This window comes from Carcharhinus amblyrhynchos, chromosome 15 (genome assembly GCF_965287045.1).
Source record: "Carcharhinus amblyrhynchos chromosome 15, sCarAmb.v2.hapA, whole genome shotgun sequence".
In the NCBI taxonomy this organism is placed as follows: domain Eukaryota; kingdom Metazoa; phylum Chordata; class Chondrichthyes; order Carcharhiniformes; family Carcharhinidae; genus Carcharhinus; species Carcharhinus amblyrhynchos.
Window position 1 is genome coordinate 18,745,421 of NC_137338.1, and position 27,206 is coordinate 18,772,626.

The following is a 27,206-nucleotide window of genomic DNA, read 5'->3' on the forward strand; positions in this document are numbered from 1 at the left end:
TCTGGCTATGGCAGCCACATTGCCATCATATGAATAAATAAAGAAATAAAGAAAAAATGAGCCTCAGTCCTCATGGGTATGAGGAATATTCAGCCAAACTGACATTTGTGGAACTATAGAGTAGACAGCACAGAAGTATAGTTTCTATTCTATGTGCCCTTCTGGAAAGTACACATCTGGATGTCAAGTGAATGAAAGATTCAACTTTTGTTTAATTCATTTATGGGACACGAGTGTCGATGGCTGGCCAGCATTTATTGCCCATTGCTAATTATCCTTGAAGGGCAGTTGAGAGTCAACCACATTGCTGTGGCTCTGGAGTCACAGATAGGCCAGACCAGATAAGGACGGTAATTTCCTTCCCTAAAGGACATTATTGAACCAGATGGGTTTTCCCAACAGTCGACAATGGTTTCACAGTCATCAGTAGATTCTTAATTCCAGATGTTTCTATTGAATTCAAATTCTACCAGCTGCCGTGGCGGGATTCAAATCTGGGTTCCCAGAACATTTAAGTTTTTTTTTAAAGTTTATTTATTAGCCACAAGTAAGGCTTACATTAACACTGCAATGAAATTACTGTGAAATTCCCCTAGTTTCCACACTTCGGCACCTGTTCGGGACAATGCGCCGAACCAGCATGTTTTTCAGAATGTGGGTGGAAACCGGAGTACCCGGAAGAAACCCACGCAGACATGGGGAGAACGTGCAGTCTCTGCACAGACAGCAACCCAAGTTGGGAATCGAACCCAGGTCGCTGGCGCTGTGAAGCAGCAGTGCTAACCACTGTGCTACTGTGCCGCCCCCAGTCAATGTTAGCTGAGTTTCTGCATTAATAGTTCAGCAATAATACCAGTACGCCATCACCTCCCCTGCCTGTGAAGCCCTCTGTGGGATCCTTTGTATGGTTTGCTTTTGTTCAATGTCTTCATTTTAAGGCATTTGTGCCTACGTAACTAACTATACTAAGCTGTAAAGCTAACTTAGCCACATTTAAAACTCAGCTGGGAATTCTGGGACTAGCTTAGAAGTTGGCTGTATTTTTTGAAAGTGCCATGCAAGTTTTTCATAAACAGAAGTTTTCATGGTCACAGCTGCGAACTGTTTTTGTAAGTTACAGACACTGCTTGTTCCTAGTAATTTCGTAACACAGATAAGAATTCATATATTGTGGCCACAGCTATGTGTATTCAGTTGAATCCTGTACAAGTTCAAGATCAAGGCTGAAAAGGGATCAGCTTTTGGTCTCCCTCTCTCTTTCTCTCTCCAGCCTCTTTTCGTTTCCGTAGTTCATAATTTGAAATGACGCTCAATGAAAGAAGTTTCATTTCAAACCAGTTTTGCCTCCATCTATTTTAAGGAGCCAACACCTTCCATAGTCAGATTGCCAGCTGAGTCCAAGTGAGAGCAGGTCACGCAGACAAAAAGACTGTCAGTAATCGTGGGACCACACCTTGGAATGAGCCAGCCCCTTTAAGAGAGGAAGAGAGAAGACTGAGGAAAAATGAAGTGGGAATGTTTGTTCAATGTGTTCTGGAATGCATCACCTATTGTACACTGTTAACAAAAATCTGACAGCTGCCGGAGCTTGCAAATTGCTTTTCGTCTCTAGCTGGAATTAATCAGCTTCTCTAACTGTGAGTGCTGAATGCACTTTAAACTTTCGAGTCACTGTAATTATTCTCCTTTTTAGTATTCACACAAGTCCAGTTAATGTGATTTATGTAGCGAAGAATATCAGCTGGCCTAGTTGCCTCCAGTTTTCACTAAATCTCAGTGTGCAGTGGGCTGATTCATTTGTCAGAGTGATGTCAAGCTCTGGGGACTGCCTACAAATAGGCACAACTACTTCCACCACTAGTGTAAAATGATGATGGTAAAAGATGATCTCTTGATAGTTCAGAAACCTTGTGCAAACAATATTTGAACTGATGAAAGTTGAAGGCTTAATCCTTGGTCTGTGCTAATTGATATGATCTCAGATATGGCACGGATTGGGCCAATGAAATTGGCCTCAGCACCTTTGTATTAGTATTGGGGAATAAAGCACATTTCCTTCTATTAATTGCACTGCTGGAAATGGTTGTGGGTATAAAGTGAGAGTCAAAGGGGTTTACAGCACTGAAACAGGCCCTTTGGCCCAACTTGTCCATGTCACCCTTTTTTTATAACCATTAAGCTAGCCTCAATTACCCACGTTACATAAGAACATAAGAAATAGGAGCAGGAGTAGGCCATCTAGCCCTTCGAGACTGCCCCGCCATTCAATAAGATCATGGCTGATCTGTCGTGGCTCAGTTCCACTTTCCCGCCCTCTTCCCATAACCCTTAATCCCCTCTCTTATCAAAAACCCATCAACCCGCGTCTTAAAAATATTTAGCAAAGTAGCCTCCACCACTTCAACGGGCAGAGAATTCCAGAGATTCACCACCCTTTGAGTGAAGAACTTCCTCCTCAACTCCGTTCTAAACCGCCCCCCCTTTATCCTGAGACTGTGCCCTCTAGTCCTACTGTCCTTTCTGAGCGGGAAGAGCCTCTCCACCTCTATCCTATCCATCCCATTCATCATCTTATATGTCTCAATGAGATCTCCCCTCATTCTTCTAAACTCTAACGAGTACAAGCCTAGTTTATTCAGCCTCTCCTCATAGCTCAATCCCCTCAACTCCGGAATCAGCCTAGTAAACCTCCTCTGCACTCCCTCCAAGGCCAAAATATCCTTGCGTAAGTACGGCAACCAAAACTGCACACATTACTCCAGCTGCGGCCTCACCAGTGCCCTATACAGCTGCAGCAAGACCTCCCTACTTTTATATTCAATCCCCCTCACTATGAAGGCCAGCATCCCATTCGCCTTCCTGACCACCTGCTGCACCTGCAGGCTGGGTTTTTGCGACTCATGCACAAGGACCCCCAGGTCCCTCTGCACCGTCGCATGCTGCAGTTTTTCGCCATGTAAGTAATGGTCCTTCCTACTATTATTCCTACCAAAGTGGACAACCTCACATTTGCCAACATTAAATTCCATTTGCCAGTTCCTGGCCCATTCACCCAGCCTATCTAGATCCTTCTGCAGACTCGCCACACCCTCCGCACAATTTGCCGTTCCACCAATCTTGGTGTCATCAGCAAATTTCGACACCATACACTCGGTTCCCTCCTCCAGATCATCTATATAAATGTTAAATAGCTGAGGCCCCAGCACCAACCCCTGGGGCACTCCACTAGTCACCAACCGCCAATCCGAATAGCACCCATTGACCCCCACTCTCTGCCTCCTATTTGACAGCCAATCCTCTATCCACGCTAACACCCTACCCCCAACTCCATGCCCCCTTACCTTCTGCAATAACCTCTTGTGAGGTACCTTGTCAAACGCCTTCTGAAAATCAAGAAAGACCACATCTACCGGCTCTCCTCTATCCACCGCCCTAGACACATCCTCATAGAACTCCAATAAGTTCGTCAGACACGACTTCCCCTTAACGAAACCGTGCTGCGTCTGCTCTATCAAACAATTCCCCTCAAGCTGCCTCGCAATTTCCTCCTTGATGACGGATTCTAACATTTTACCTACAACAGACGTTAAACTAACCGGCCTATAATTCCCCGCCTTTTGCCTGGCACCCTTCTTAAACAATGGCGTAACATTAGCCGTTTTCCAATCTTCCAGCACTTCCCCGGAATCCAGCGACATTTGGAAAATAATCACCAATGTTGGACCCTTAGAGGATGAGAGGGGGGACTTAGTGGTAGGGGATGGGGAAATGGCTGAGGCCCTGAATAACTTTTTTGTTTCAGTCTTCACGGAGGAGGATGTGAGTAATTTGCCAGGTGTTAGCGACGTTTGGCCCATATCCCTCTATACCCATCTTACCCATGTAACTGACTAATTGCTTTTTAAAAGACAAAATTGTACCCGCCTCTACCACTACCTAAGGCAGCTTGTTCCAGATATTCACCACTCTCCATGTGAAAAATCTGCCCCTCTGGACCTTTTGGTATCTCTCCCCTCTCACCTTAAACCTGTGCCCTCTAGTTTAGATTCCCCTAACTTTTGGAAAAGATGTTGGCTATCTACTTTATCTATGCCCATCATTATTTTATAGATGTGCATCCAAAGCTCCTACGTTCCAGGGAAAAAAGTCCCAGTCTATTCAGCCTCTCCTGATAATCAAACCATCAAGTCCTGATAGCATTCTAGTAAATCTTATCCGCACTCTTTCTAGTTTAATAATATCCTTTCTATAATAGGCTGACCAGAACTATATACTGCACAGTTCTAAGTGTGGCCTCACCAATGTCTTGTTCAACTTCAACAAGACATCCCAACTCCTGTATTCAATGTTCTTACCAATGAAACAAAACATGCTGAATGCTTTCTTCACCAGCCTGTCCACCTGTGACTCAATTTTCAAGGATCCATGAATGATGGATCTATAGTTCTCCTCAATGCCCTACCATTAACTAAGTCCTGCCTTAGCTCAGTCTATCAAAATATCTCACCTCACATTTATCTAAATTAAACTCCATCTGACATTCATCAGCCCACTGACCCAATTGATCAAGCTCCTGATGCAATCCTAGATAACCTTCGCCATCCCACAATGCCACCAATCTTGGTGTCATCTGCAAACGTACTAACCTTCTCCTAAATTCTCATCCAAATCATTAATATAACTGACAAATAACAGTGTACCCAGCAGTGATCCCTGAGGCACACTGCTGGTCACAATCTCTACAACCACCGTCTGTCTTCCATTGTCAAACCAGTTTTGTATCCAATTGGCTTCCTTATCCTGGATCCCGTGAGATTTAACATTATGCAACACCTACCATGCAGTACCTTGTCAAAGGCCATGTAGACAATGTCATGTAAGAATGGGTTAGACATGGCTATATATTGGACATTCAATACTTAGGGGAAAAGTCAGGCATTTCTGAAGCTGTAGACATGATTGCAGGATGACATGTTGCCTCCTTGGTACTTTTGATTTGATTTGATTGATTATTGTCACATGTATTGATATACAGTGAGAAGTATTGTTTCCTTTGCGCTATACAGAGAAAGCACACCATACGTAAGAACGGTACAGAATGTAGTGTTACAGTCATAGCCAGGGTGCAGAGAAAGGTCAACTTAAACGAGGTAGGTCTATCCAAACGTCTGATTGAAAAGAGATAGAATAGAGTTTTAAAAGCATGGAAAGACAGTAAAAATTGAATTAGTGGGCACAGCTTGCAAGATCTAAAACCCAAGATATCACTGAGAGAAGCAGAACCTTCAGAAGAGGGAGTGTGAACAGTTCGAGGCCGTGCTCCATATCAGTACAAATGAAAGAGGCAGAAGAAGATCCTGTAGGCAAATTTCAGAGAGCTAGGAAAGACGTGAATAACAGGATCTCAGAGGTAGTGATCTCCAGATTGCTTCTGCTGACACACTAATAAACATAAGAGCATAAAACAGATGAGTGTGAGGCTGGAGAAAAGGCTTTAGATTCCTGGGACATTGGCACCAGTTTTGATGATGGGTGCTGGTCCGAGGTGGGGCCTGGGCATGTTGGATGGGTTACAGCTGAACAGGGCTGGGGCCAATGATCTCATTGGGTGGTTTGCTGGAGCTGTTAGAGAGAGTTCAAACTAATTTGACCTGGCTCCCCTGCCTTCGAACTCGATTCCTTTATAAAGGAATTTTCTTAACAAATTTGTTAACATGTCATACCCCTCTACTTTAAAGATTTGCATACTCCTAAATATCTCTGTTCTTTTGTTTTGAACAGTTCATGGGTGGTGGGCCCATTTATTGCCATTCCTGAAAGCATTTGAAAGTCAACCACATTGCTGAGGCTCTGGAGTTACATGTAGGCCAGACCAGGTTAAGAATGGCAGATTTCCTTCTCTAAGCAGATGGATTTTCCTGACAATTGACAATGGTTTTATGGTCATCGTTAGACTTTTAATTCCAGATTTTTATTGAATTCAAATTTCACCGTTTGCCATGGTTGGATTTGAACCCGGGTCCCCAGATCCGGATCTCTGGATTACTAGTCCAGCGATAATACTGCTACGCCACCATCTCCTCTACTCCCTCATTTTGTTCAGATTGCTTTTCCTCATTCAGCTCTCTGGTAAATTTCAGGTGTCTGACCATTTCACCAGCATCCAAGAATCCTGCACCTATTCTCCACAATTATTACAAGCTTTATAATAATTTTATCATTTCTAAACTTTATGCCTGTACGTCCAGGTCAAGTCACTGATATATATTTCATACATAAAAAATACATCTCGAAAATAAACGTGCCTTTCACAGATATATATTTATTAATTCATTATTTTCCAAAGATTTCCCATCACTAATATTAGGGTGACTAGTCAGTCCATTTTGAATGTATTGCACTCCCAATTTTTGGACGGGGTGTAATATATGCAATCATAGAATCACTACAGAGCAGAAGGAGGCCATTCCGCCAATGCAGTCTGCACCGATAACAATCCCATCCAGGCACTATTCCTGTAATCCCATGTATTTCCTCTACCAATCCCCTGACACCAAGGGGCGACTTTCCCAACCTGTACATCTTTCGGACTGTGGGAGGAAACTGGAGCACCTGGAGGGAACCCAGGCAGACATGAGGAGAACGTGCAAACTCCATACACTCAGTCCCTGGAGCTATGAGGCAGCAGTGCTAATCACTGCTATCCCCTGTATTCTCATGGCACTACTCCACAGGAGAATTGGAAGATTCTGGCTGAATTCAATTTTTACCCTCACAACCATCAGTAACCTTAATGTGGAATAAATTCAAAACATTGAATTGAGGCTTGGGCAAGAATATAACCCGGATCAGGCTTTGTTTATTTAATAGCATCTGCCTTCAATTTGCACATGTATGTGCATTGACAGTCATTAGGCAAGTGCTATGCAAACTAACATTGATTCCCTGGCACAGGTAGTACTGCAGATATGTTCCTCATTGATACCAATGAAAAACACTGCATGAGCTGTGAAAATAGTGAGTTGTGGTGCTGCCAGTCTCCAAGGAGCCGATGTGAGTCAGCACAGTGCCCAATGTACAAATTTCTTCAGCACGCTCTTTTAGCACCAGGGTGTTAGCATCCTATACTGCCACCTTGTGGGGTTTAATATCAATAACTAAGTTTGTCATTGCATGTGGAATTACAATAGAGTCATAGAGCCATAGAGGTTTACAGCATGGAAAAAGACCCTTCGGCCCAACTTGTCCATGCTGCCCCCTTTTTAAAACCCTAAACTAATCCCAATTGCCCACATTTAGCCCATATCCCTCTGTATCCATTTTACTCATGTAACTGTCTAAATGCTTTTTAAAAGGCAAAATTGTACCCACCTCTACCATTACCTCTGGCAGCTTGTTCCAGACACTCACCACGCTCTGTGTGAAAAAGTTGCCCCTCTGGACCCTTTGTATCTCTCCCCTCTCACCTTAAACCTATGCCATCTAGTTTTAGACTTCCTTCCCTTTGGGAAAACTTATTGACTATCTAGCTGATCTGTGCCCCTCATTATTTTATAGACCGCTATAAGATCACCCCTCAGCCTCCTAAACTCCAGAGAAAAAAGTCCCGGTCTATCCAGCCTCCCTTATAACTCAATCCGTCAAGTCCTGGTAGCATCCTAATAAATCTTTTCTGCACTCTTTCTAGTTTAATAGTATGCTTTCTATAATAGGGTGATCAGAACTATACACAGTACTTCAACTATGGCCTTACCAATTTCTTGTACAACTTCAACAAGATGCCCCAACTCCTGTATTCAATGTTCTGAGCAATGAAACCAAGCATGCCGAATGTCTTCTTCACCACTATGTCCACCTGTGACTCCACTTTCAAGGAGCAATGAACATGTACCCCCTAGATCGCTTTGTTCTGTAACTCTCCCCAGCACCCTACCAGTAACTGAGTAATCCTGTCCCGGTTCGATCAACCAAAATGCATCACCTCACATTTATCTAAATTAAGCTTCATTTGCCATTTGTCAGCCCATTGGCCCAATTGATCAAGATCTCGTTGCAATGTGAGATAATTTTCTTCACTGTCCACTATCAGATCCTGCACTTTCCCATCTCCTCCAATTCCAGGTTGTCTCCCCTCTGCAGTGCTAAGTTGTGGAAAATGCAGCAGGCCGCAATAATGCGGGAGACCTTCTGGGGGTTGCATTGTAGGGCACTCCCTAATCGTAAAGGCACTTGAACTGTATCGTCAACAGTCTGACCGCCTGCTCCACCAAGATGCCATTGATGTGTGAGCCTCATTGTAACAAGTCTTTATGGGTGTTTATGGCCTCCACAATGGCATCATCAGACACTTCCTGAGTGGGTATCCTTTGTCCCTGAGGAGCCAATTCCTCCAGCTATCGTTCTCCCTCAAAGACAGCTGGGATTTGCAGTGTAACTGTCATGGGCACTCCTCGGGAAATGGGCACTCACCCAACGGGCATGATGTACATTGTGTGGTCGCATACATGTTGAACATTGTGAGAGTGGAATCCCTTGCTGTTCCTGAATGGTGTTACTTGCTACAGTGTTGACTTAAGAGCCATATGAGTGCTGTCAATCAGGCCTTGCCCCTGGGGCATCCCTGATAGATGGGTGAGACCCATGGCCCTGGCGTCCCGGTTCATCTTGTTCCTGTCAATGTTCATAAACTATCAGCTCTCACATAAAGGGCATCTGTCAGCTCCTTAATACATTAGTGAGTGGCAGACTGGGAGATGCCACAGATATCCCCTGTGCTGTCCTGGAACATACTGCTAGCATAGAAGTCCAGAGCGGCTGAAAGTTAAGGGCCTCAGGCATTGAGTATCCTCAGTTACATGGAGTGCCAGCTCATGCAGTACGTGGCAGAGGTGGCCCACTGTCTCCCGGGACAGATGCAGGCTTCACCAGCACTGCAGCTCGGACAACTAAAAGTAGGAACATTGATGCTGGGAGATTCTTGGCCATCGCTGTCTCTGATGTTCTCCCTCCATGTATGGTCCTGCTCCCTGAGTAGCTGCAGGCTGATGGTGCTGGCCACACACAGCAGTGAAGTCTCTGCTTCTGGTCAATCAAAATCAATGGAAAGGCCAACTCAACTGGCTCCATGATTCTGGTGAGCATAGAATAGAATCCCTGCTGTGCAGAAGGAGGCCATTCAGCCCATTGAGTCTGCACCTACTAATCCCCTGACACTTGCATGGCCAATCCACCTAACCTGCACATCATTGGACTGTGGGAGGAAGCAAGAGCACCCAGAGGAAACCCACTCAGACATGGGGAGAATGTGCAAACTTCACACAGACAGTGACCCGAGGGTGGAATTGAACCCAGGTCCCTGGCACTGTGAGGCAGCAGTGCTAACCACTGTGCCATCATGCCACCCTCAAATCATGCATTAAAAGAGTAAGAACACCACAGTGAGCTGGGGAGTCCCAATAGAGCCCTGACCCTCATTGTTCCTTGCACCAGTGAGTTCCACCCTAGTGTTTCCTATCACCTGAATTTCTGTTCTCCCTCACAGCAACCCCTCAGACATTACAGCCACATCCCCACATAGCTCCCTCTGTACTCAAGCAGGATGAATAGTGTTTAGCATCTACTCATCGCATCTGACCCCCACATTCCACTCCCTGCCACCCTGTCAAAGAATATTCGTCCTGAGCCTGTACTAAAGTGCATCCAGGGGAATGCATGACAACAAGGTCTGCACCCTGACAGGGCACCTCAAAAATGGTGCTAGTCATGATATTGAACAGAGTGAATGGGGTCTCCTATCACCAGCCTACCTTGCCTGGGGTCCTTCACTGCATGAGCTGTGTATTACTGAAGCTTGATTTGAAAGGCACTTCTACATTTTTAGGGCTGGGTGTTCCAAAGGATTAATCTTTGCCTCCAGACTGTGCAACTAGATCTAGATCTAGCTCTGGACATTAAACTGGCATGCTGGACCCCTCAAAGAATCAGTTTATTTATTAGTCACTGTGCCAGGGACTGGGTTCGATTTCTGGCGTGGGTCACTGTCTTTGTGGAGCTTGCAAGTTCTCCCCATGTCTACGTGGGTTTCCTCCAGGTGTTCTGATTTCCTCCCACAGTTTAAAGACGTGCGTCTTAGGTGGATTGGCCATATTAAATTGCCCCTTAGTGTCGGGGGGGTTAGCTATGGTAAATGCATGGGGTAATGGAGATGGAGCCTGGGTGGGATTGTAGTTGATGCAGACTCAATGGGCCAAATGGCCTCCTTCTGCACTGCAGGGATTCTATGGGCGAAATTTTACCAGCTCATCCACCCGAGGTTTGTATGATTCCATCCGAGGCCAATGGAGAATGCCCTTCTCTGAGCCTTACCCTCCCCCAGAATCTGGGCAGATGTGTTGGTAAAATCCTGGCCTATGATTCTACTAGGTCCAGGTGAAATGTGTCTCAGGCTGCCAAGAGCAGCAAAGGAAGGAGTAGCAAAGTCTCTGACCATGGCTTTCCACTGATCAGGCACAGGCATAGTGGTTAGCACTACTGTCTCACAGCACCAGGGACTGGGTTCGATTCCCAGCTTGGGTCACTGTCTGTGTGGAGTTTGCACATTCTCCCCGTGTCTGCGTGGGTTTCCCCCAGGTGCTCCGGTTTCCTCCGACAGTCTGAAAGACGTGCTGGTTAGGTGCATTGACCATGTTAAATTCTCCCTCAGTGTACCCGAATAGGCACCGGAGTGACTGGGGGATTTTTACAGTAATGTCATTGCGTGTTAATGTAAGCCTATTTGTGACTAATAAAAAAAAAGCTTTAAACTGGTGCCAGAGAATGGTTAACTTTGTACCACTGTTTATAAATCAAAGGGCTGCCTACAGGATAATCAGCTTCACCTCAGTGGTGATAAAATTAATAGAAAAAGTTCTAAGTCATCATTTAGAAAGGCATGGGTTCACCCAGGACAACCCAAATGGATTAGTTAAGGGAAAACGATGCCAACAACCTGATTGGACTTTTTGAGGTAACAAGGAGGTTGAGATTAGGAGGTAGATGGAGAACTGTAGCTATGAGGAAGGCTTGAACAGCCTGGGGTTGGTCCCTTTGAAATACAAGGGACTGAGGAGCGATTTAATTGAGGTGCATAAAATTATGAGGCGCCTAACTGGAAAAGATAGGAAGGACATATATCCATGAGCAGTAATTAGGAGTATGCTTTTAAAGTAATCTGGAGGAGGATTAAAGAGGAGTTAAAAAGAGACTGGGAATCTGGAGCTCACTGCCTGAAAGGGAAAGGTGCAGTACTCGGATATTGTGTTAGTGCCTACAAGGTTAGGGACCAAGCCCTGGAAAATGGGACTAAGCTGGTTGACGTTGACACTTTGTGCTGAATGACCTCCTTCTTTCATCAATTTTTCATGTCTCTAAAATTGATACAGGTATCTTAAGCATTGCACATTAGACGTTGACAGAATAGAGAGTGGTTAGTCAGATAATCTTACAGGAAACTAAAATTAATTCTCCTGTGCCACTCTCTCCCCATTCTCCTATATTTTTCTCTGCTTCAAATAACTCTCTAATTTTTCATTAAAAATATGTTCCTCCCTGAATCATAGTACTCCTATGGAGCAGAGGGAGGCCATTTGGCCCATTGACTCTGCACTGGCAACAATCCCACCCAGGTTCTTCCCTATAACCTCACATATTTACCCCGCTAATCCCCCTAACATACACATCCTGGGACACTAAGGGGCATTTTAGCATGGTCAATGCACCTAGCCTGCACATCTTTAGAGACTGTGGAAGGAAACCAGAACGCTTGAAGAAACCCATGCAGACATGGGGAGAATGTGCAAATTCCATGCAGACAGTGACCCAAGCTGGAATCGAACTTGAGTCTCTGTGAGGCAGCAATGCTAATCACTGTGCCACGGTGCTGCCCACAAATGTTTATCTGTGGCAAAATATTCTATACTTCGAACCACTGCTGTGCAAAAAAGTGTCTCCTTCAACTTCCCAGCCAGTTGAAGTAGAGTTTCCCTATTCATTCTAGAAAAAGACTGTTCAGAATCTCTAAATAACCTTGATTAATAGCTTCTTGGCCTTCTCTGCTCAGGTGGAATTACAGTCGTTTAGTTATTAGTCACAAGTACGGCTTACATAAACACTGCAATGAAGTTACCGTGAAATTCCCCTCGTTGCCACACTCCGGCGCCTGTTTGGGCCAATGACCCTAACTAGCACACCTTTTAGACTGCAGAAGGAATCCGGAGCACCCGGAGGAAACCCACACAGACACAGGGAGAACATGTAAACTCCACACAGACAGTGACCCAAGCCAGGAATCGAACCAGTACCTCAAACTGGTACATCAAACTTTAATAATTAGAGCTTTTCCTGTGCCTAAAATAGTTCTGGTGAAACTCTGCTGAATGCTATTTATGGCTTTAATACTGTTTTGATAATAAAGCACTCCAAACTGTACACTGTTTTAACTGTGACCTAGTTAATTGAGTCTATAAACCCAAATGGCTGCACGCTCGTAAAGAACCTCCTTCCATGATGTAAACACCTGTGATGAGGCTTTTGTAGCATCAGTGCAGGTTATATAGATACTTTATTCCAGACAAGTGCCTTAACAGCTTCGTGTGATAAATCTATGGTCCACTTGACTTCAACACATGATGTGCTGCAGCTGTAGAGCGGGATTTGTTCTGAGCCTCATCATCACCTCGGATTGAATTTAATGGACCTAAAATTGAATTAGTTCTTCCTACTGTTTGTGCCGCAAGAGTGCGAATTTATCAGTTCGGATCAAGTTAGAAGCTTGCCTACACTCAGAGGAATAAGGTAGCACTCAGAGCGAGGAGATAAAATAACATTTTAACAAGGTAGCTGTCCAAAATGTAATTCCCCTTCCGTCATTTACAAGGGCTCCAACCACCGTTTCACCATTATCTGCTGAATGCCCCTGCGACACATGCCAGATTCGCTCTAATGGTCAAAGTGGGAACAGGTGGATTGATGCTTTAAAATAATCTTCTCAATTCAGTTCCCTATAGGGCAACAGATATTTTCCTCAGTGCCTTTAGCTAAATTCAAGGCTATTCTTTTTTTTCAGATCTATTTGATATCCATATCTGAGCTTTGAACATTTCACACAGTTGATTGGTATTTGGAAGGGAGAAATGTGTTAAGTTTTGGGTTGGTGGGCTAATTTTCCTTATCGGACTTTCAGCCAGAGTGATAGCGACCATCCTTCGGAGTACCTCACTGTTTGAAATGATTCAGAAAGAGCTGAATAACTGTACCCCTAGTTAACTGCAAATGGCATTGCAATTTGAAAATCATGCTTTATGGCTAGCTGTCGTGCCAGTAAAAATAGAACAGAAGGGAATAAAGAGTAGAATCCCTACTGTGCAGAAGAAACCATTTGGCCCATCGAGTTTGCACTGAATCTCTGACAGCGTATCTCCCCCACCCAACCCTGTGATGCCACATGTTTCCCATGTCAATCTGCACATCCTGGGACGCAACAGGGCAATTTAGTATGGTGTCCACTTAATCTGCATATCTTTGGAGTATGAGAGGAAATCAGAGCACCTGGAGGAAATCCACACAAAGGGAGAATGTGCAAACTCCACACGGACAGTGGCCCAAGGCTGGAATTAATCCAGCATCCCCGGCACTGTGAGGCAGCACTGCTAACCAATGTGCTATCGTACAACCTCTGTGAACAGGGCGATTTAGTATTTGTAACTATATACAGCGGTGATTTCTCTACACTTGTGCCTACGTTCACTCATGCCATCCAGGTTCCTATCACTTCTTAGTCTTCCTCACCCTCCCACTACATATAAGTGCTTTCCCAGGATCCACTATTGAGGTTGAGGAGGCCAGCTGATTTCCACTCAGTGTTGCAGGAGATTATTTTGGTGGGTGTCGCCTGGTGGGGGGGCGGGGTGCAACTGGACATTGAAGGCCCTGGTCTGCTGTCAGGCTGCACGGGTATTGCAGTGGTGCCCTCATCAGTGTGTGGGACTGGGGGTGTGTCACTCACAAAGTGAGGACTCAGACTGGACCCGCCAGGGGTATCCTGGGTGGAAGACCCAGGGCTGTGCCCCAGATGATCCTCATCCCTCCAGGTGCCTGATGGCCCCAGTGCTCCTCCATGGGACAGAGGGGCAGCTGGAGTGAGGTCCAGGTGCCCTACCATCCTCTGGCGCAGACACCCGCGAGTTCTCATTTGTGCCTGTGCCATGCACTTGCAGCCTTGCACCATGGGGTTCGCGCCCTCAGACATGGACGTCATAAGCTGAATCATGGAACGGACATCTGCTATCATGGAATGCATGTCCTGTGCCACGGTGGCACAGTGGTTAGCACTGCTGCCTCACAGTGCCAGGGACTTGGGTTCGATTCCGGCTCGGGGTCAATGTCTGTGTGGAGTTTGCACATTCTCCCCATGTTTGTGTGGGTTCCTCCAAGTGCTCCGGTTTCCGGTGTCTGAAAGATGTGCTGGTTAGGTACATTGACCCAAACAAGCACTGGAGTATGGTGACTAATGGAATTTCACAGTAACTTCATTGCTGTGTTAACGTAAGCCTTACTTGTGACTAATAAATAAACTTTATTTTTGCTTTTACCTTCACAGTGTTGGCCTCACTGCGTAGGAGTGATGGCATCACTTTCTCTGACGGAAGGTAATCTTTGCAGTCTGAGGAGAGATGCTGTCATCCCTTTCTGATGCTTGGGACTTTGTCTTCACAGTTCCATCAACTCTGGACAACTCGACCCAGGGACATATCACCGGGCAGGGAACCAGCAGAGTCCTGGCCTCCAGCATCCCTCCGAGTGCTGTGTCCCTAGGACAACCCTGCCTTCACCTCTTGTGGATCTTCAGCTGTGAGGTGCTCACCAGTGAGTGATCCAGGAGCCTACCTGCTTAGTGAACCCACCATGGTGTGAGTATCTGCACTGGTGCTGGGTGCGGGTGACGGCTGTGACGCATCTTCAGCGGTGGGGTCTGAGAAGTCTCCCTCGGAGGTGCTCGTGTCCGGAGGGTCCAGGGGGAAAAGAATGGTCCGGGCTGCTTGGCTGCTTTGCCCAGAAGAGAAGGGAATTGGCATTAGTGCATTACAGGGGATAAATGAGGGAACATCTGTTACTCACTTGAGACTTGAGGAATGACAGCGTGTCTTGAGGATTTTCACATTTGTCTGCTGCCTGCATTTCACCATCAGCGCAAACGTGTTCTTCCTCCTCCCTGTCCAGCTCGAGGGATCACACTTCAAGTGGCGTAAGGGTTCTGAGCTGCGGTATTACTCCAGTTGGGTGTGCTTGCTCATACTTGGCATGGTTGAGTTTGACACAGATTCAGAGAGTGTAGGCAACAGAGATGACATTGAAGATGGTGAAGAAGTGAGGCAGGGGTGGGTCTTGAGTGGGAGCCGGAGTGTGAGGAGCATGGCAGCAAGTTGTGGGGCATAAAGTGATTGAGAGGAGGGTCTCCTTACGGGTGTTGGCATAGGTTGGAGTGGTTGGGTGAGAGATGAAGGTGGAGGTTGGAGGTGTGGGGGGGCGGGGGATGTCCAGAAACAGACTGCATGAGGCTGGCTTACCCTGGCTGAGCGAAGAACATCATTCAACTTCTCGCACCGCTGCTGCCCCATCCTGTTGTCCAGTGAGCTGGCACGCACAAGGACTGACACTGCATCCCCAGCGGGGGTGGTGACCTTGCTGGAAGGACACCTCCTGGAGCAGGGGTAGGGTACATCTCGCCTCTGTTACACACCACCAAGAAGTCTAGTGAAGGGTCCCTCTGAGGATCACATTGCGGGCTTCCTGGCTGCCATCCCCTGCAGTCGCTGTGGAAAAAGTGCTGGGGAACCAGTGATATGGAACTCCCCAGTGATCACAGCAAGTAAGCTGAGCCAGGGCTGATGAATCAGAGGGCAGTCACTGTGACCATGATGTGATTCTCGTGGCTGAATCGAGCGCCTCAGGATTCAATCAGAAATTATGCTGCAGCTGGCAAGATTCTATTTTTCTTGCCAGAACCAACACATTGCCAAATTCTGGTAAGATTGCCCCCAGTAATTCCAGGGGTTCAAGTGCCAGGGATCTGAGTTTGATTCCTGGCTTGGGTCACTGTCTGTGTGAAGTTTGCACTCTCTCCCTGTGTCTGCATGGGTTTTCTCTGGGTGCTCTAGTTTTCTCCCACAGTCCAAAGATGTGCTGGTAGTTGAATTGGCCATGATAAGTTCTCCCTCAGTGTACCCAAACAGGGACCGGAGTGTGGCGACTAGAGGATATTCCGAGTAACTTCACTGCAGTGTTAATATAAGCCTATTTGTAATACTAATAAACTTTAAAACTTTAAACTCAACTTGAATCACGACCAAAGTTTCCTATTATGACACTATATCATATTATGTATTTATTTATTATTTATTGTTATCACAAGTAGGGTTACGTTAACACTGCAATGAAGTTACTGTGAAAATCCCCTAGTTGCCACATTCTGGCACCTGTTCGGGTACACTGAGGGAGAATTTAGCATGGCCAATTCAACTAACCCACATATATTTCGAATTGTACTTAATATGAGTTGTCTTGCTTTCTCTGAGGTCTTCTCCTGCCTCTTCCTTGCGGTCTTCATCACTTATGGGCCCTTTTTTGAGAATTGCCCTCTATCTGGGGTCATCTCCAATCTTCTGCCCACAGCCATTTCCTTCTTGTGGTGGTTGCTTTAAGTGCAATGTCACTTTAAAAGTATTACCTTTTCAAGGGTACTATTTCTTTAAGACTGCCTTTATTTTCTACTCAGCTGTCAGCAAACTGCCGGCTTTCTCTTTGTGCTTTTCCCATGCTTTTGGAGTTTTAGTGAGAATCTGGCTGCTCTTTTATGTACTTTTAAAACTTCTGCCTTTTCTAAAGGAAGGTCATTTCAATGATCTGTGGAGTTTTTGCTTCTTTTAGTTGGCTGGAGAGACCATTTTTATTTCTCCAAAGGTGTTGGCTTTTGTCTATTTCGCCTACACTTGGAAATTCAACGCTCTCATGGTGTGGTTGGGACTGTTTTGTTTAAAAGGAACGTATTAACTTTCCTTCTTTTTTAATAGATTTATAGGTTGAGAATTTCTCTGCTTGCCTGAAAGCCATCAGTGTGATGAATGCTAGCATGGAACCCCCACATACTTTGCGCTGAGTATATCCAAGTTTGTCAGGTTCAGATCCTTGATTCTCACATGCTTAGGGACCCCTCACTGCAGATCACTTGGGGCATTCTGTCTCACTTGAAGCACTGCTTCCTGAATTCTCTTTTTTAAAAAAACTTAGCAGCAACTCTGCCTTTTGTTTTTTTTTTAACTTAAAGCCACAGCTCTTGCTTCAGTGGGTTATTTTCTCCTATTTTGTACATTTCTTTGTACAAGTTTTGTTTGTACTAGCCAATTCAGGTTTGTTTTGCATCTGGCCCTCAAGATTTCCAATGAACTGAGCCTCCCAGGCTGTCCACAATGTAAGTGGAGATACATCTCTGCATTTCGCTCCTCCTTCTTGTGGATTCTGACCCAGGACCATCTTGTGTTCTCTCCATTGCCAACGCTTTGTTGCTGCATGTAGTGCTGCACTTTCACAGATTTAATTTGTCAATACAGAAAGGATTTATTAATAAGAAAACAGTAGCCTCAAGGTTGCGCCTAGTGCCCTACATGTCTCCTGCCTAAGAAAGGACTCCACCCCTGTTGTGATTGCCCACTTTGAATTCCATCTGGTCACCCAGGCTGAATCACCCTTACTCTGCTGTGTTGCCCGAAAGGGACAATCACAACAAATCACCGTAGTAGGTGTGTCAGGTTGAGAGCATGCTCCTTATCCTTTAGCATTTAAACTTCTGCCAACTCCTAATACCTGTTGTGGAGCCGTTAATATCAGGTCCCATTTTTCTGACTTCTCCATTGCCTGCAGACAGCCTTGGTATTGAACTCACTCCTTCCATTACATCATCATTCATGTCCTTCTTTGTCTGCCTCCTGATATATTATTACTATATCCAGAATTGCCAAACCCAATTCCTAAATAACGCGTCCACTTTATTTTACAAACTATACTGCGCATTTATCCAGAAAGACACTGGATGAGTCCTGAGCTTTAGATACTAATCACTTTTATTAGACATTTTTATTTCCATACAAAAATATAAATGATCGTATTCAACCACAAGCTACTATTAAGCTTGTAAAGAAGCATACAGAAACAATAAATCCAGTAAGAACAAGGGAAAGAAAACGTTTATTGTGTGAACTAAATTTGAAATAAAGATAATTTAATATTGTGAGGTAGAAGTTAACTGAATTCTGTAATGTCCACTGGTGTCAATGTGAAGGGAAGTTATTGGAATGATGGTGTGTTCTCCTCAGGCTAGGTATCTCTCCAGACAAAGATCTCAAATAAAAATCATTTTGTTTCAAGATCTAATGGATAGATAGAACAATTCTCATCCAATATTTATTGATGGGAAGGATGTTGTTTGCAGTTAAGCAGCTAGTGTGATAATATCTAAAGTGCAAGCTTGCCGCCATCAGACTTTTGAATGGACCTGGTTTATGTTAAGTTGCTCTTTTTCTACACTCTAGCTATGACTGTAACACTGCACTTCTGCACTTTCTCATTTCCTTCTCCATGCATGGAATGCTTTATTTGTATGGTGTGCAAGAAACAACACTTTGTACTAATGCATATACAATAATAAATCAAATCAAATCAAATGGAGTTTGTTAATGTAATAGCAGTTGAAAAATAAAGCACAAGCACTTTCAGATCTCATTCAAAGTGAATAAGCAGATTTATAGTGAGTACTTTCACATTTGAATTATTCAAGAAAGTGCCATTGAAGCGAAAACTTCCATTGCCTGTTATTTGAGTGCATGCTCATTACTGCCACCCTACTGGTAAAGTTGAATAAGCGCAATAGGAAGTCTCACAGCACCAGGTTAAAGTCCAACAGGTTTATTTGGTAGCATAAGCCACTAGCTTTCAGAGCACTTCTCCTTCATCAGGTGAGTAGAGTTCTGTTCACAAACAGGGCATATTTGCCCTGTTTCCAAATATGCCCTGTTTGTGAATAGAGCTCCCATTCACCTGATGAAGGGGCAGCGCTCCGAAAGCTTGTGGCTTGTGCTACCAAATAAACCTGTTGGACTTTAACCTGGTGTTGTGAGACTTCCTATTGTGCTTACCCCAGTCCAACGCTGGCAACTCCACATCAAAGTTGAATAAATCATGCACCAAGTTCACACCTGACACAAGCATTTGGGAGGGGGGTTCTCTGGGCCCGCTGTTTATACTCGCTCAGCTGACAGGCAGGAATGCAGAAATTGATCATGGTGCTGCCTGAAATCACTGTGCTGGAGTGATCTTCAGATCTTCCAGGACTAGAAGGGACCATCCAGCCATTGGATCCCTGTCTGGCAGAGAGTGGTGAACTCAACCACTTGCCCCCAGCCTGAGCCCACCCAACCCCCTTGGAACCCTGGAAGACCTTCCCTCTGTAGCCTGGCAGCAGCAAAAGACCAAATGGCCAGTGAACCTACCTCACCGAATACCTTGGTGCCCAAGGCACCAGGCCAGGGTGTCAGTGCCAGGGTGTCTAGGGGTACTGCCAATGTGCATGATGTAAAGGGAAGCTGATTGTGGGTCTGATGGGGAAGGGGGGGCCAAGTGGGGGGATCTGAGGGGGAAGGGGGCTGAGAGTGGGGTCTGAAAGAGAGGGAGTCACTCTCATGCCTGCGTGGTGAGGGGATGGGAATCACCTGTTATTTGTAGGTGAAGGGGAGAATGCCCCTATTTGGTGAGAGGTTAGTGGTGCTCCCCTGGTCAGTGTGTGGGGGAGGGATGCACCATTTCATTTTTTGTGGGGGAGGGGGGTCGAGTAAATGAGCGCAGAGATTGGGTTACCATTTAAAAATGATGATCCAGTCTCGGAACAGTGGGGTTGGCCAGCACATTTCCCACTGTGCTTAAATTAGCATCCATCAGCTGGGATGGATGCTGCCAATGCCAACAGGAAAGTACAGGGCACTGGTGAGGCCACAGCTGGAATACTGTGTGCAGTTTTGCTCGCCGCACTTATGCAAGGATATTTTGGCCTTGGAGGGAGTGCAGAGGAGGTTTACAAGGCTGATACCGGAGTTGAGGGGGTTGAGCTATGAGGAGAGGCTGAATAAACTAGGCTTGTACTCGTTAGAGTTTAGAAGAATGTGGGGAGATCTCATAGAGACGTATAAGATGTTGAATAGGATGGATAGGATAGAGGTGGAGAGACTCTTCCCTCTCAGAAAGGACAGTAGGACTAGAAGGCACAGTTTCAAGATAAAGTGGGGGGGTGGGGGGGTGGGGGGGGGAGTGGTTTAGAACAGAGTTGAGGAGGAACTTCTTCACTCAAAGGGTGGTGAATCTCTGGAATTCTCTGCCTGTTGAAGTGGTGGAGGCTGCCTCGCTAAATATTTTTAAGACGCGGGTTGATGGGTTTTTGATAAGAGAGGGGATTAAGGGTTATGGGGAGAGGGCGGGAATGTGGAACTGAGCCACGACAGATCAGCTATGATCTTATTGAATGGCGGGGCAGGCTCGAAGGGCTAGATGGCCTACTCCTGCTCCTATTTCTTATGTTCTTATGTTCTTATGTCTCCACGTTTTCCGCTGGTGTGGGCACTTAGTCCCAATTCAGGAAAATCGCCCTCGTGGTCTTTCTATAAAGGTAGATGGAAGTCCTGTTTGAGATCCCCACTGCAAGATCAAGATAGTGGCATCACAATCTGTCACTTAGACTAATAATTCAGAAGTCCAGACAGTGTTCTGGTGATGAAGGTTCGAATCCCACCATGGCAGTTGATGGACGTTAGATTTGGTTAACATTGTATTTCGAAAGAATGCAGTCAATTTCTAAGGTCATCCCAAAATTCCCAGCTGAGTCTAAAATGAGGTCAAATTAGCTTTAAAGCTTAACATAGTTAGTCACAAAGGCAGAAATACCTTAAATGAAATCTTTTAACTGAAGCAAAAGTCTTTTATCTGAAGCCACACCATATGAAGGATCCCACACTCAGATTTCTAGGCTAGTGTGTTAATGTTAGAGATAACTCTAGTTGCCCATGGGCATTATGTTTGACACCTTTTCCTTGGAAACTTTTAATGTTTAATGGATGATTAGGTAAACACTTGTAGAAATCAATGACATGTACATTAATGTAAGGCAGTTCCCTAAAGCTTACAATCCTGATGGCAGTTTGTTTTCAGAGTATTTTCAACACTAAGATTAGGATTGCAAAGTCTTGGTTAGAACACATCTAAACCAGTCCACAACTCTTTGCGGATGGACACACGTGTGAAAGAAAGATACCTATTTCATTCTTTATAAATGATCCTCAGGGGGTGTACGTTGTGTGGCAGGTAATGGGCTATTGTCATCTCCCAGGCATCCACAAATGCCACCTTGATGCCCTCAAACATCTTTCTCATCACTAAGTCGAGTTGATAGGAATACCAGTCACTGTTGTAGAGACTGACATCTCGTGGAAGGGCCTGGGCATTGGCAGTCTTTATTACAACCAATGTGTCTGGACTCCTATCCAGCAGTCGTAAGATTGACCTGCGGATGTTCTGGAGCCTTCAGATGTACACTTTGACTGGGAAAGTGTTGAAATGACACCATATGGTGAGGGCTATCACTGTGTCCCTTCCTCCTTTAATCCCATCCAGTTTGTTTGCAATGAATGGCAGATCCTGACTTGCAATGGGGGCGATTCGGATGGGTTTGCCACGGGCATAATATTCCACTTTGATCTTGTTTACCTTATCCACAGAGAGGTGAGGGCTGAGCTTTATATGATTGGCAATGTTCAACTTTCAAAGATCTAAAACAGAAGATAATCATATTATTAAGAAGATAAGTTTTCATTTTACAGATAAGCACTGACAATTTTAAAGCAGGACATATGAGCAAGAAATTCAAACTTATGGCAGTACTCTGCATATTGTTATAATAAAGTGCTACAATCCCAGTTGGTGTTACTATCAGGGTGTTGAGGGTGGGGGTGGGGGGGTGGGGGGTGGTGGGGGCAGGGTTAGATTCTAGAATGGAACTCTGGCTCAGAAGATAATAACATTTACATTTTTTAACGAAAATATGGAGGAACAGAATCACAGGGCTGGTAATTTTAACAACAAGAAAAAACACATTTATTGAACATGAGAACATTGATTATAAAACAATTTTTTTTTACTCGTCCATAAGGGGAGGCGATGGCCAACGGTATTAACAATAGACTATTAATCCAGAAACTCAGCAAATGTTCTGGGGACCCGAGTTTGAATCCCACTGATGGTGGAATTTGAATTTAGTAAAAAAAACTGGAATTAAGAATCTATTGATGACCATGAAACTATTGTCAGAAAAACCCATCTGGTTCACTAATGTCATTTAGGGAAGGAAATCTACTGTCCTTATCTGGTCTGGCCTACATTGACTCCAGACCCACAGCAATGTGGCTGACTGTCATTCAAGAGCAGTTAGGGACAGGCAATAAATGTTGGCCTAGCCAGTGAAGTCCATGATTGAATTTAGAAAATTAGCTTCAGAAATGTATAGTTTTCAAAAATAGCACTGGCTCTAAAAACAAAATGACTGATGTCACTCAACTAATCTTCCATAGATTTCTCTAACAATCCCCCCAGATGTCTGTGTTGGAGTCATGGACCAGGACCCCAAGGGATATTGTCAAGCCAAAGTATACCCCAACAATTTTTCTACTTTGACATAGGAGGAAAGGATACTTCTTTTCAATAATGATTCCACTGGCAAAATATGGATTTTTTTTATGGTTAAAAAAACTTTATCTAATAATAGTTTAGATATAACTCAAACAAATGAAGTAACTTAACTATTAACACTGAACCATATTTAAAAATGAAACAGCTTTAATTTCCAACTTATTACTGTTTCAGTTCCAAATATGCAAACACACCTTAGGGACTTAAGTGCTACTCTAAATTGAGTTAGCAACCACAGATATACTTGCTATCATAAGTGTAGTCAGCCTTGAAGTTTTCAAGTAGATATGTAGACCTTACAGAGGCCTGCAAAGTTCTCCTAACTTCAGTCAGAACAAACAAACTCCCCCTCCTTTCTACGAAATCTGTTTCTTTCTCTGCACATAAACTTCATCATCATATGACCTTGACAATCCCTCTAATCTAAAATCCTAAGGGAACTTAAGTAAGCAAAAGTTCATTAATTCTACTTAACATAATCACTTGCCAAGATGAAATGAGTAATTACTCTGCTCTCCCAAAATCTGAGCTGCATTCCCTCCAATATATCCAAATCAATTGCACCACTATCATCACAAATGTTTAATAAGGGTTTATATACTCCAACTTCAAAAAGTCACATTTTAAAATCTTCTTTCAAACAACATTTTCCATCAGCTGTTTGCATTAAAGATCCACTCCATGTTTTCCATTTATCCTTACAAACAAAGCCTCCACTCCACTTCTAACAAAGAATCTAGCATCAGGTTTCCTTCCAGGTCTCTTTTATGTTGAATGCTTTCACACAATCTAAGTTACTCAGTCCCTAACAGAATACCATTATTTCAAACACTGGTAATAAAGATGCCAAACCTTACAGTTCCATTAGACATTTGGTTGGTCTATAGCCATCAGCTCTTCTTGTTCCAGGTCTGACTCTGACTCTCAGAAACAGTATCGTACTCTCAAGGTAATTCCTCTTTGTTCATTTAACTTCAGATTTCTTGGAAACTCCTTTTCATTTTTCTAATTTCTTTGAATAGCTGTTGTCTAAGTTTCTGGCATTCATTTTCTTATGTGCTATTCTATAGTACGGTTTTTCTTCCAGCAAAGATAAGAAGGCTGTTCCCTCTCTAGCCTTCGAAAACCAACTGCTAATGAATTCAGTTAAACCTACACTCAAAAGTCCCTATCCTAAAGCTGCCCCTGGTTGCTAAGCAATGACTTCTACTTCTCCCTACATTTGTTTACATTTCATGCCATAACTCTCGCCAAGCGCAATTGAAGTACAATTTTATCTGAAACCAAAAACCCCCAAATGCAATCATCTGTCCAGCATGAATTGAACTATAGGTTTACGCATTCTTTAAACAGAAGTACTAAATTATACCCAGTACAAAATGTTGATCATGCAAACTACCTTTGATAATATATATATAATATATATATATACACATAATAGTCTCTCTCTCTCATGCACACACACACACACACACACACACACACACGCACACACACACACACACACACACACACACACAAGTTGTTGTAGTCCTCTGATGAATAGGCAGAGCACTGATGCTTTATGAGAAAACTGCAGGAACCCTCAGAAGATCATCAGCAGATGGCAGCAGAAGGTGCTGGCATTCTTTGGCAGCACAATCAATACCCTGGGCAATTGCAGCATAAACCTTTAGTGACATACCAAATAATGACTAAAATGATGTTGTGGATTGGTGGCAGCATATTTGTAGTAAGTTTCGATTGGATCTCTGCTGGTATTGCCATATCATACTGGCTTCATCAGTCCCTCCCTTTCTTCCCACAACAAAAAAACAAAAAAGACGGAAGTGGTCAGGATGAGTGCTGATGTGCACACCATGGTGTTCTGAATGTGTTTTATGCTGGTGTGTTTTTCTGCCAGCAATGCGGAGAATCTGACAATGGCAGAGGCTGGCTTGGGATAGAGCCTTCATTTCCATCCCTTAAACAGAATGCTGATGAGGTTTACATTAGCCCCCGGTGGGATTTCCAAAAAACCATGGCGGGCACCAGTGGAAGATCCCGCAGTAAACAGATACAGAAAAGGATACAGAAGCCTGAAAACATGTACCAACCACTTTTGTATTTATTCATTCATGGAACATGGGAGGCACTGGCTGGACCAACATTTATTGCCAATCCCTAGTTGCCCGAGGGCAGTTGAGAGTCAATCACGTTGCTGTGGCTCTGGAGTGATATGTAGGACAGACCAGGTAAGGATTGCAGATTTCCTTCCCTGAAGGACATTACTGAACCAGATGGAATTCGAGAACAGCTTTTTCCCTGATGCCATCAGACTTTTGAGTGGTTCTATCATACATTAAGCTGATCTTTTCCTTCACCCTATCCATAACTGCAACACTATATTCTGCACCCCAACTGACTCAAGAACAGCTTCTTCCCTGCTGCCATCAGGCTTTTGAATGGACCTACCTTGCATTAAGTTGATCTTTCTCTATACCCTAGCTATAACTGTAATGCTATGCTCTGCGCTCTCTTGTTTCCTTCTCTATGAACAGTATGCTTTGTCTGTATAGCGCGCAAGAAACAATATTTTTCACTGGAGGCTAATACATGTGGCAATAATAATTCAAATCAAATGAAAACTTTCTCCTCTATGGGCTCTATGAATGTAATGTTTTGTCTGTAACAGCTTGCAAGAAGTAACACTTTTCACTGTATCCCAATAGGCATGACAATAATAAATCAATTCAATTCAATAAATGTTCCAATTTCTAAATGAAACCAAATTCTGGACCTCGCGCTCAACTCTCACACTGTGCCCACCATCAAACACACCAGCAGGGGCTTGGAGAATTCCACCCTGAAATTACATATACAGACCATACGATAAATGGCAAGCTATTTGAAATTGCAAGAGCAAAAGGAATTAAGAGGTGGCAAAAAGAAAAGTTCAGGTTTTTGGCCATTTGATCAGAGCTGAAAAGCTGAAAAAACTGTTCCTTTTTTATTTGATTTGATTTATTATTGTCAAATGTATTAACATACAGTGAAAAGTATTGTTTTTTGTGTGCTATACAGACAAAGCATACTGTACATAGAGAAGAAAAAGAGAGGGTATAGAATGTAGTGTTACAGTCATAATTAGGGTGTAGAGAAAGATCAACTTAATGCAAGGTAGGTTTGTTCAAAAGTCATAGCAGCAGGGAAGAAGCTGTTTTTGAGTTGATTGGTACGTGTCCTGAGGCTTTTGAATCTTTTTCCCGATGGAAGAAATTGGAAAGGAATATGTCCGGGATGCACGGGGTCCTTGATTAAGCTGGCTACTTTTCCGAGGCAGCAGGAAGTATAGACGGTGTCAGTGGATGGGAGGCTGGTTTGCATGATCGACTGGACTCTGTTCACGACCCTTTGTAGTTTTTTGCGGTCTTGGACAGAGCAGGAACCGTACCAAGCTGTGAGACAACCGGGAAGAATACATTTTATGGTGCATCTGTAAACGTTGGTAGGAGTCGTAGCCAACATATCAAATTTTCTTTGTTCTGAAGGACAAAGTGGAGGGCAGCAGAAAGAGGCAATTGACCCAAGTACGTTTGGATGATAGACATGACTGAGTTTCTGCGGCCGAGCTACATTGGACACTCAAGGATGGCACAAGCCATCATGCAGATCATGCAGTAGGAGTAGCCCTAAGCAGGATAGTTTAGCAGTAAAAATTAACAGCTGTTTTGCATTACAAGTGCAAATAGTAAAAAAATCTGTAACCCTGGCAGTAGCCCCTAACAGCAAATTCTCCAGCAGGAAGTTATAGATATGCCATGTAAAAATAATCAGGTATTACTGTTCCAAATTGCACCCATTCATAGAAGAACAAATATAAGGAATTGGTTTCAGATTGGTGTAGAATTGGTACTTAAATCAGCTGAAACCATAATACCAAAATACAAATGGCTTTTCTAAACCTGGTAGAAATTTTGTCAAATATTCGTACCACTGGCATATAGTGGAATCTCCAGAAATGTAAACTTCTTTCGCAAGTAGACAGTTTATGGCATTGGCAGGAGTGTTGAAGCGCCGAAATGTACAATTTAATAACCTCCATTGGTCTCAGTAGTAAAATCCAGATGGTGAAAGCAAATGCTTTCCAGGCACAGATCAAACAGTGTTATTGTGAAAAAAAGGCCCATCATGGTACCTACCACTCTGGGCAGCATGGTAGGACAGTGGTTAGCACTGCTGCTTCACAGCTCCAGGGACCTGGGTTCACTTCCTGGCTTGGGTCACTGTCTGTGTGGAGTTTGCACATTCTCCTCGTGTCTGCATGGAGTTCCTCCGGGTGCTCCGGTTTCCTCCCACAGTCCTGGGATGCGTAGGTTAGAGGTAACTGTGCAGGGATATGGGGTAGGGCC

General features: G+C 44.1%; 1 pseudogene; it reads right to left on the reverse strand.

Annotated features, from left to right (window-relative positions):
- Nucleotides 1-21,332: 21,332 nt before the first annotated feature.
- Nucleotides 21,333-26,946, reverse strand: LOC145353518 (NXPE family member 3 pseudogene; annotated as a pseudogene).
- Nucleotides 26,947-27,206: the final 260 nt, after the last annotated feature.